This window comes from Echinops telfairi, unplaced genomic scaffold (genome assembly GCF_000313985.2).
Source record: "Echinops telfairi isolate 266 unplaced genomic scaffold, ASM31398v2 ScPeMD7_655;HRSCAF=1070, whole genome shotgun sequence".
Taxonomy (NCBI): domain Eukaryota; kingdom Metazoa; phylum Chordata; class Mammalia; order Afrosoricida; family Tenrecidae; genus Echinops; species Echinops telfairi.
The window spans coordinates 15,493,769-15,503,897 of NW_022104553.1; the positions used below are offsets into that span (position 1 = coordinate 15,493,769).

A 10,129-nucleotide genomic window follows, 5' to 3' on the forward strand; every position below is an offset into this window, starting at 1 on the left:
TATTTAATCTGTCCCTTTTTAAAAGTAAAACTGCACATATTATGTAAGTATGTTTTAAAGCTGTACACCGAAGGGAACCTTTTACATCATGTTGCCTTAATTTTCACCAGATTTAAAAATAGAGGGGTTGAGTCCCTATGTACTCAAATGTAGGTGAATGCCATATACATTCTTTTTTTTCATCTTCTAAATTACTTATTTTCATTAACATAGATGTTTCCATAAGCCAAGAAACTATATTTGACATTTTTAATGCTTAACATGATTTTAATTTTTTTCAATTAAAAAAAAAATGATCAAGAGCTAGTTGCAATTTTCAGCATAAAACATCCACGACTAGTTTTATTCACAATACATTCATCTCTAAGTACCCTTAATGCTCCCAGTCTACTAACGAGACAGCTTCATTCTTTAAGAAGTTCTCATTTTCCCATGGATTTTCAACCATGAGAGACAAATGGGCACCAAGGAAGGGAACATCTCACACGATTACATTTTTATTAAAGACTTTTGACAAGAAGGCTTCATAAAAATGAAATTCCATTAGCTATACAATAGACAGCTATTTCTAAGTAGGAGCCATATGGCATAGTACAGCAACCATTTTAATGTGTAAGGTAATTCTGAATTCTGACCATAAATATACTTGGCTAATCTGTGAAACTTCTTTGCAGTAAACTGACAGGCATTTCAGGGGCTTGTAAGACGGTAGAAAGGCCACCAGGAGGCCATGAGGGTGTCTCGCGTTGCTAGGTAAACGGGCAGTGAGCTGCCCTTCGCTGGACAGCCAGAAAGGAACAGCAGGCTAGAACAAAACAGCATGTGGGGTGGACTTCCTCCGTCAGAGTGGCCATCACTCAAGGACAATGCCTTTTACATAAACGAAAGGACTGGAGATGATCTTCAGAAAGCAATGAAATAAGAAGGTCATTTTCACATATTTCTCCTTGAGGTCCTGAATTGCTCTTCAGAGAAGCTGAACCCAAAATGGGTCGAGGTCGATGACATGATATATTAAATGACACTCCCCTCCTCAGATAACACGGCTTAAAGTATAAACACAAAATGGCGCTTCTCTGGTATCAGAAGGTTCTTTGGCACCACCCGGACTCAGGTGCTAGCAAGAGTTGGATGCAAAGGTTTAACTCGTGCTAATCTGCTAATCGGGACAAGCCCAGGTGGAGCCTCTGACTTGGAGACCTTGCAAGGACTCCTGGTGCCCGACTACTGTTGCTGCTGCACTTACTTCTGGATCATCACTGTCGGGCCTCAAACTGAATAACGGACTGGTTTCTTATGCCGCACAGGCCGCATCTTAGAGGCCTTTCAAAGCTGAAATGTTCTAATTCCCAAGTTCGCCCAAGCAGCAATCGCCATATACATTTTCAAAGTATAAACAAAGATCCACATTAAAAGCCTGATAGAAATTTTATGTTGAAAAAAAAAATTTTTTTTATGTTGAATTGGATTTTAGGTTGACCTTTCTTGAAGTCCTTTCATGTTTATGAAGCCTGTATTGATATTCCAAGATGATTTATTTCTCATGGGCACTTGTTTTGCAGCAAAGCCCCTCTAATATTTTAGAGAATGGGTATTATTTCTATTGGAGATATTAAATACCTCATACCAAACATGGTGCAGAATTCTCCTCTGCACTCATACTAGCCTGCACCACGTGAAATGATCAAACCTGGCTCCAGCAGTGCTTTAAACTCCACTGCCCTTCATTTGATCTTTGCCATCCCTGTAATGTTTTTATTGGCATTGACTAGTGTCGAAAGGAAAATCATTTAATTAGTCAATTAGGGTAACAGGGTGTGCTGAGCAACACGCTCTTTCAAAACAGGAAGCACCCAAGCAGAGCGCTCTAAGTGGCACAGGTTAGGGTACTTGGCTGAACATGGTGAAATTTCACCAGATAGCCTTATCTTTCCCCCAGAGCAGGTTTGAACTGTTGACATTGTGGGTAGCAGTGAAACACCTGGCAGTGCCACCGCGATACAGTGTATGAAATAGATGCGATTTACATGTGTGAACACCTGTAATAAATAGTACTAGCATTTGTTTGTTTGCTACATAACTTGATATCGAAGTAACCCCCTACGCAAGCTGCTCTCTCAATTAGTCTCTGGAGCCTTGAGGCTTGCAAACTTGGACTGTAATTGGCACCTGTGGGTTCCATGCTTGGCACTCTAGTGGTGGCCGAGAGGAGCTTGGCTGGAATCAGATAGCCTCAAGGAGCGGTAGGGCAGTCACAGCCAACTGGCTTCCAGCTGGCACTGCCCAGGCAGGCCACACACCAGTGGTGCCGAGGATCTACAGCGACCACAGCTTGGGCTGTGCTCCAACCACTGCTGTCCTAACACTGGGCTCACTGTCTCCTGCCAGTCTCACCTGGCACCCTTCCAAGCAAGCCCCTCCTCCTGGGCCCACGGACATGTATGCAGTCAGACACTGCCTAAACTAGCATTGTGCAGCATATGCGTGTATGGTAAACAATGCTTTCACCTGGTCAAGAAGCCCTAATGTCACCAGGTCTGTGGCTTAAATCCACCAGTTGCTCCACAGGACAAAGCCAAGACTCTCTTCCTATAGGATTTACCGCCTTGGAAACCCTAGGGGACAGTTTACTCTGCCCTGTACAATTACCAGGAGTCAGAATCAGTGGTCCAAGGAGCACAGTGCTAACAATAAAGGTCAGCGGTTCAAACCCATCAGCTGCTCCAAAGGAGGACGTTTTTATCCTCCTAAATCCACTGTTACTCCCAAACACCAAAACCCCATGGGGATGACTAAGGTTTTCCTTAATAGTTTCTGGACACAAAAGTTTTGTTACACTTAAGGAAATATGCTGGCTTTTTTTTTTTTTAAACCTTTTCATCAATCCTATCAATGAGGGGGCATCAAAGAGTTTGTGGGAAAACTGGAATGAAAGATAATAGAACTTTTCCGTGGACTCGCTAGTCTGCAGACGGCTCCCAGTGCTGTCCAGCCAATTGTAACAGAGCCCCTGCCCGCCAGAGTAGAACTGCCAGGTAGGGATTCTGCAGCTACCGAGCTGCCTGCGGGAGGTGTAGAAACTGCATTATCCCAGATGCCCGCATGCGCAGCTCACGGAGGTGGGACTTCAGGCCTCTCCCTCCCTTAAACCCTTGCATTGGAGTGGAATCCCAAAGAAATCCCCTGAAAGGTTTCCAAGGCTTTTAAGTGTTTACGGAAGGAGGCTGCCACATCTGTCTCCTATGGAGTGGCTAATAGGTTTGACCCGCTGACCGGTTAGCAGCTGAGCGCTGTAACCACGGTGCCACCCAGTCTCCTGTGTCTTCCGTAAACGGCTGGTTGAAGGTGTAGTACTTTGCCCTCACGGGTCAGAGGTCGGAACGTTACTGGGGAACTGAGAAGCGGAGACTCTGTCACCTCTGTTCACCGGTGACAGATTTAAGGAAATACTCCCTCGGACTTAGGGCTGAAACACTAGTGTGAGAGGAAGCTGACTGCTAGCCTAAGGTGATGGAATGAATGGTCATGGATTTTTGGGTTCGGATCTCCTGCTTCGAGGGTGCTCAGTGTAAGGTGGTCCCCGGACTACCATGTGTTTACTATTTTGATGCGCTTTGCTTTCTTAAGGCATGCTTCAGGCCTCCAGGTGTGGTTCTACCTTTGTGAGTAACTATTATCGAAAGTTCTCCCTATCACCACCCCCATTGTTCGTCTGACTAGTGTCCAGTCCCTTACGCATTTCGTCTGTGCAAGTCAACAAAGAAAATAATAAAAAATTTGTATAAGATAAATCTGAAAGCCCTTGCAGATCCATGTTCTCTGTCTTAGCTGCCTGTATGTCACTCGCGGCCCACTGCTGGTGAGTTTGAACTACTTACTTAGTAGTTGAATTTCATAACCCCCTAGGCCACCATTAAAGACCTGCAGCCTTGTAAACCCTGTATAGGCTCTCTATAAGTGGCAATCGACTGGATAGCTGTGGGCTTTGGACGGAGCACGTGCCCCCAAACCTTCCTGTGATTTGTGCAGACTGCACTCCACAAAGTTTGGGTTTGGGCTCTTTAAGAGTACCGCAGCCCCGTCGGTCCTCTGCCTACAGTCCCTTTGACCAGGCTCCCAGGGGTCCTTTTCCCTGGAGCTGTGGGCTTGGGTACCTCCTAGAGTTCGAAGTCGCGATGAGAACTACATTCCCCAGAAACCTGTGCGTCGCCTGGCGGCCCTGAGCCAATGAGAGAGGCGTTTCTGTGCCCGGGAGGACGCCGGCGGGACTTCCGGCATCTTCCTCGCGGCGGACATGTTGGCCGTGTTTGCCTTGCTTTGCCGGCGCTCTCTCTCTCTGGTGACGGCAGCGAGTAGGTGAGCGAGCGAGTGTTGCTTCCCTTGCTCAAAGGTGGTCTCGAGGCTCGGCGGGTGGCAGGGCCTGAAATGACCTCGCCCCGCGTCTCACGGTGGCGGCGTCCGCCTCGGGGCACCCGGCGTTCTCACCCCAGCTCCCGGGTCCTCACGTCCCGATTAAGGGGTACCTGCTCGGATCTCTGCGATCCAGGCTCCCGGTGCCCGGTCATTGCGGAGAAGCGTGTGGCGAGGAGTGTGGTCCAGGCTGACGGGCCAGCAAGTGCCAAGTGTTGGCGTTGCGACGGAGCCGGGAGCCTTCAGGTCTGCAGGGAGCGGACATCGTGAGGGCTCCTCACGTTGGCACGACAGGTGGAGGTGGAGTCGTGGAAGGACATCCCCTGATCGGGGATGGTGAAAGGATCGCAAACCCGGTTCCGGGGAGAACAGACCGCGGTGGGTGGAGGCAGAGACGGGTGGAGAGGGTGCATGTGGTGCTTAGGGCTGAGCTTTGACGGGAGATGGCAGCCAACGCTGGGTTGTTTAAAAAGATGAACCAAGAGGGTTTCCTGTTGCATCAGACGTAGCTGTGAATGACAGTAGGAGGTCCGCCTGGTCTGGGTCTTTTTACTGCTGGGTCTGTTTTCCCCGAATATCTGGAAGAACTGGCACATGTTGTTTAAAAATTCCTTCGGGGCCCGGGCTTTTTTTGGGCACTGGACATGCCACGCTGGACCTGGAGATCTGCTTGAGGGGAAAGAATCTTAAGGATTTTATTTCTGTATTTGGTTCCTGTGATGGTGAGAATGGGAAGGGCTGGGGCTGGAGGGCAGAAAGAAAAGGTGAATATTCCCGAGACCCCCACCAGGACACCCTCCTCCCTCCAGGGACTAAATAGCACGTAGGCTGGATGGGAAAACGGACCAGTGGCATCTGGCAGATATGCACGCTCCCTGCCACTGAGTTGATTCCAACGCGTAGTGACCCTGTGGGGCAGGGTAGAACTGCCCCTGCAGGCTTCAGGGACTAACTCCATGGCAGTGGAAAGCCTTATCTTTCTCCTTAGAAGTGGTTAGTAGTTTGGTACTGCTGAGATTGCAGTTAGCAGCTCAGCGCCATCAGGTGGTCAATTTAAAAATTTCAATGTGTAACAAGTTAAACTTATATAAACACTAATTGGATGACACAGTAATTTGCTACTAAGTATTTTGGTTACAATGTAAAGCCTTGTATATGGCATTTTCCTTAAAGACGTTATTAATAAATTATTAATTACGTGGGAGTTTACATTTCAGATAATCAGTTTTGTATTCAACAGTTCAAACTACTTATAAACCACCCCCTCATTTGCAGACCCAGCTGACCTCAACTTTGAGTTCTTTCCTCTTGTCAATTACTGCTTTCCCTTCCCCCAAGTTAATACTATTTACCAACCCTTTAGTCATTATACCACCGTCCCTCCTTGGTAACCTTTAAAGTCTCTTCCTTTGGTATGAAAGTCTTGGTCATGGCTTGTTTATTTTCTTTATCAGTAATCTCATTCATAGTCTTTTTGTGACTGAATAAGCCTTAAAAAATTTAAGACAATAAAACACACCCAAATTAAAACAACAACAAAAACCCATCACCAAGAACATTTGCAAAAGTGTTAAACGTGGACAGTAATAGCTCACTTCACAGCACTTAACATACACGGATGCATCTGATGTAAACTAGAACCCTATGGCATAGGTACCTTTCTACTTACAGATGAGGACATTGAGGCATAGGTCATTGTCCAAGATCACACAACTGGTAGGGGGCAGCACTGAAGTCTGAGTCTTTGAGGCGAGATAAGACAACCTAAAATATGCCTCTAAAGACAGGGCAGTAGTTATAGGATCCTTCACCATGGTCACCTACCACCCTCAGCCTCCCTCTTCCTGCCCCGTTCTCATGGCAGCAGAAGCACTTAAGAATCCTTCAGTTTCTTAGGTCTTCACCTGATCCAGTCCCTAGCTTGGTTATCTGGTAAGGGGAATGGTGGTATCCTGGGGATCCCGATCCTTCTCCTTGCCATTACACCTGGAGAACCTGCAGTTACCAAAAGCCCTGCTTCCTGAAGGGAGCCCGGGGATTTAATGAAAGGGTTTCATCTCTGGCCAGCATTAGATGAGGTATGGGCCAGTGTCCCATGTGTGTGCAAATGCTTCAGGTGAAGCTGAGCTAGGGTGTCAGCTCAGCCACCTTTATGTCAAGTGGAGTCAGCGAGCAGGGGACAGCAGTCATTCTGCATGGTAGTTTGAGGAGCTGGGGTGGCATTCAGAGAGTACTTTGGGAACCGAGGGAAGTTTGGCTCACAGTAGGAAGCGGTCTACCTGTGGGCTTAATCGTCCTTCTCTGGCTTCACAGTGGAGGGAAGACTGATGGCAGAGAGGAGGGGCTGCCAATGAGAAAGCTGCTGCTACAGCCCAGGTGAGTGCTGCGGGTGCCTGTGCCAGGGTGGCGGCTGTGGTGGTGGGATATCGGGCTGAGAGAAGGGCAGGAATTTGGTGTGAGCCTTGCACAGCTGAGGTTAGACAATTTGGGAGAGTCCATCGTTTTTGGTCTTAATGTGTAACGGTGGCAGAGTCCGTTGAGATGGGAAAGTTGGAGGAGTCATTTTCGGAGGCAGCATCAAGGAGTTAAGGCTCGGTCTTGTTGGGTCTGCAATGCTCCAAAGACAATGCAGGGGAGCTGTCGGTGCACAGCGGGCTATCAAGTCTGGCATCCAGAGGAGAAATTCAGACCAGAGACATGCACAGGCTGTAGCCAAGTGTACATTGGGGTGGAGCCAGGAGCAGAGAAATTGAAAGTAGGGTTCAATTTCAGTTTGGCTACCCGTGTCAGGGGGCACCATTGAGCAGGGCTAGATTCCATCCTGGTTGCTTTAGCTACATATTCTTTTTGTTTGCTTGTTTTTTGTTTATTTCACTTTATTCCCCCCATTTTATTAGCACGTAATCCACATCATACAATTCAATCATTCAATCATTTCAAGAATTGTAAAATCATTACCACAATTGATTTCAGAGCATTTTTTTCCTCCCATGACTAAATCACCTTTAAATAGAGCTGTGTAATCACATTCAGTCCAAGTGCTCCCTCCCCCTCCTGTCTTCGCTGTTTATTCCCCAAATCCTCTCACCCTCCCTGTCTCCACCCCCCCAAACCTACACTCCCTACAAATCCTTGCATCAGCTACTGTCTGTGCTTCATAAACTGTCAAACCCAACAAACAATAAAGGACAAAAATGAAGTGGTAAGGACAAAACAATAGCAATACAAAGATAATAGCACAATAGCTACGTGCTCTTTATATGCTGTGTGCAGAGTAGCATGTGAGAAGGCCAGGGAGGTTCCTGTGATGTTTGCATGTCCCTAGTTGTAAGGGGCATGTGACTTAGTGACCTGCACGGGAAGAAGAGTGTGAACTGATGAGCCCCGGGTTCTGATACTGAGGGCTTCAGACTTGGTTGCTGTGCAAAGCATATGTGGCTCGAGCCGTGATGAAGGCCTGCTGCAAATTCTGAAGATTTCCAGCTTCTTTGCTTCCGAGAGCCACGCGGAGATGGACCGCTGATGTGAGGGCTGTCTGCCCACTTGCTGGTTGTTTGTGGCCAGACAAAATGCTCAGGATGATGTGAGGAAGGAGGAGATGAGATACCAGTCACCCCAGAGCCTAGTGTCTCGAGGTGGGCCTCTAGGGAGGAAAGTGAGCCAGGGGTAGGGCATGTGGGGATTCTGGAAAGAGAAGAATGCATTTGTGCTCAGTTGTTCACTTTGTGGCAGGGCCAGGTGACCTTGAAGGACGTATTTTTGTACTCCCAAGAGAAAGCGGTTCCTTGAGGAGGCTCAATATCTACTGAATGTGGATGTGATGCCCGAGAACTTTGCACTCGTGGCCTCCCTTGGTAAGATCCTCACAGACCTCAGCTTCCTGGGGTGGGCGTTGTCCCTCTTCCTTTCCCTGTGAGCCTGTGACCTGTTCTTACAAGACCATCACCGTGGGGAGAAGGGGAGGGTCCCCCACAAATCATCACAGGTCCGGTAGGCGCAATTGTACAGCGATAATAAGATTATAGTAAAGTCAGAGAGCATGAGGTGAAAGAGTCAAGTAATGGAGTCAGACACAACTCATGGTAGCACGCTCACCTCAGCCCCGCTTGATGGTCCACGTGGGGGGAGCCCAGCCAGGAGAGAGGCTCAGGGCGAGAGCTCCTGAGAGCTTTCTTTATTGCTCACCAAGCGTTATATATCCCTTTAGGGGGACATCATTACAGAATCACATGTCACAGGAAGGGGCAGTACAATAGGCATACACATCGTAGGAAGGGGCATAAGCTTAAAAGGAAGGGGATGAGCTAGGGGTGTGCCCATAGGAATGGGAAGGTCTAGGGGTATACATGTGACAAGATGGGCGGACCCTAGATTCATGATGGTGGCCTAACCTTGGTCATCTTTGGGCGGGTTTGACCTCTGGTGTCTCCTATAAGGAAACAGACAATTACTATCCTTATCAGAAGGGAGTGGGCCCTACTTGTGGGATAAACAGTGGTGTCTACTTGCTCTAGATGGCTACTCCTGATGACCTCCAAGTGTATAGTCATTCTCAAGCAGCTGTCTGGCATATATTTGGGGGAAGACAGCTTGAGAGAAATCCTGTTTCCCACAAATCACCACTGCTACTTTGCTCAGCTCCCTCAGAGACCTCTAGGCCAGGCTCAGCTGTGCCTCGCCTCCAATTGTCCTCAGACTGTTCTGAGCCTTGTTGAGAAAGAGTCAGGAGTCCTGCCATCATCCAACAGATTATGCTCTACTTGACCTTTACCTGGCTGTTTGTGAGTCTGTCCATTTCCAAGGCATTTCTGTGCCCCGGATTCTGCCCGCTTTCTGTAGTCGACATCTCCTTAGTCCTGCCCATGCTGTGAATTTGTCAGTCATTGCTTGTGAAACCTACTTGGATTCCTGCTGGACACTGTAACATTCAGTTTTCTCTCTCACGAGTAGATTACTTTGGACTAGTACCTCCTGTTGTCCTGGGTGTAAAGCAGAACTGAGGGACAGGGAGGAAGATGGACATAACTGGCGGGACAAGGGAGAACAGAAGTAGAGCGAGCTTTAGTAGGGGTTAGGGGAGCTCCCAGACGAGGTTCCGTGACCTAGGCCAACAGGTCAGGGAAGGGTTTTTAAAGGAGTGGTGAGGAATGTGTGGCAATTAGCATATGGGGTCTGGAAACTGGGAGAGTTGCTTGTCCACTCCAGGAGGCTTTCTTTGAACCTGGAACATCAGGCTTCACTGGCGCCGACTACTGCTGACCTCTGGGACGTGCAGGGAAGCAAGCATGTGCAGGGCCCGAACCTGCTTCAGCTTAGTCCAAACGGGGGCTGCCTAGTTCCGACCCGACCCAACATTTCAAACTTCTTAAGACAGAAAACGTCGCCCCATTTCCAATATTAACTACTTCCTGCTGAGATAGGTCGAAGAAGGGGATTAAGAGTTGGAAGTTTGGGGGCCTAGCCGGTCGGCAGCAGACTGTAAGGGTGAAGAAGCTGATTGAAGGTCAGGTTGGAGATGTCTTTTATCCATTCCTGCAAGAATCTAAAGACACAAAGAGCTAAAAGCAAAGGTACACAGATTATTATCAGAGACCGGATGAGGGGCCTAACCTGGGCCATGGCAGGAATTTTGAAACCATGAGAAGCTGGTGGTGCTTCACTGACGTTTCCTGATTTGATTGGCCGTGGTGCGGAGCACCGTAGCACTTTAACTATACCC

At 48.1% G+C, this 10,129-nt stretch overlaps 1 protein-coding gene and 1 long non-coding RNA gene across 5 annotated transcripts in view; one reads left to right on the plus strand and one right to left on the minus strand.

Moving 5' to 3' along the window:
* The first annotated feature begins 4,283 nt into the window (after positions 1-4,283).
* Positions 4,284-10,129, plus strand: part of LOC123521928 (zinc finger protein 134-like) — a 14,187-nt gene continuing 8,341 nt past the window's right edge. Inside the window, exons 1-3 of the mRNA XM_045292354.1 lie at positions 4,284-4,356; positions 6,724-6,786; positions 8,143-8,264. The gene's annotated coding sequence lies outside the window, so the exon portion shown is untranslated. The remainder of the gene's footprint in view (positions 4,357-6,723; positions 6,787-8,142; positions 8,265-10,129) is intronic.
* Positions 8,938-10,129, minus strand: part of LOC123521930 — a 15,042-nt gene continuing 13,850 nt past the window's right edge. For all 4 annotated transcript variants that reach the window (XR_006680273.1, XR_006680276.1, XR_006680275.1 and 1 more), the window contains one exon: positions 8,938-9,952. This is a non-coding gene — a long non-coding RNA (uncharacterized LOC123521930). The remainder of the gene's footprint in view (positions 9,953-10,129) is intronic.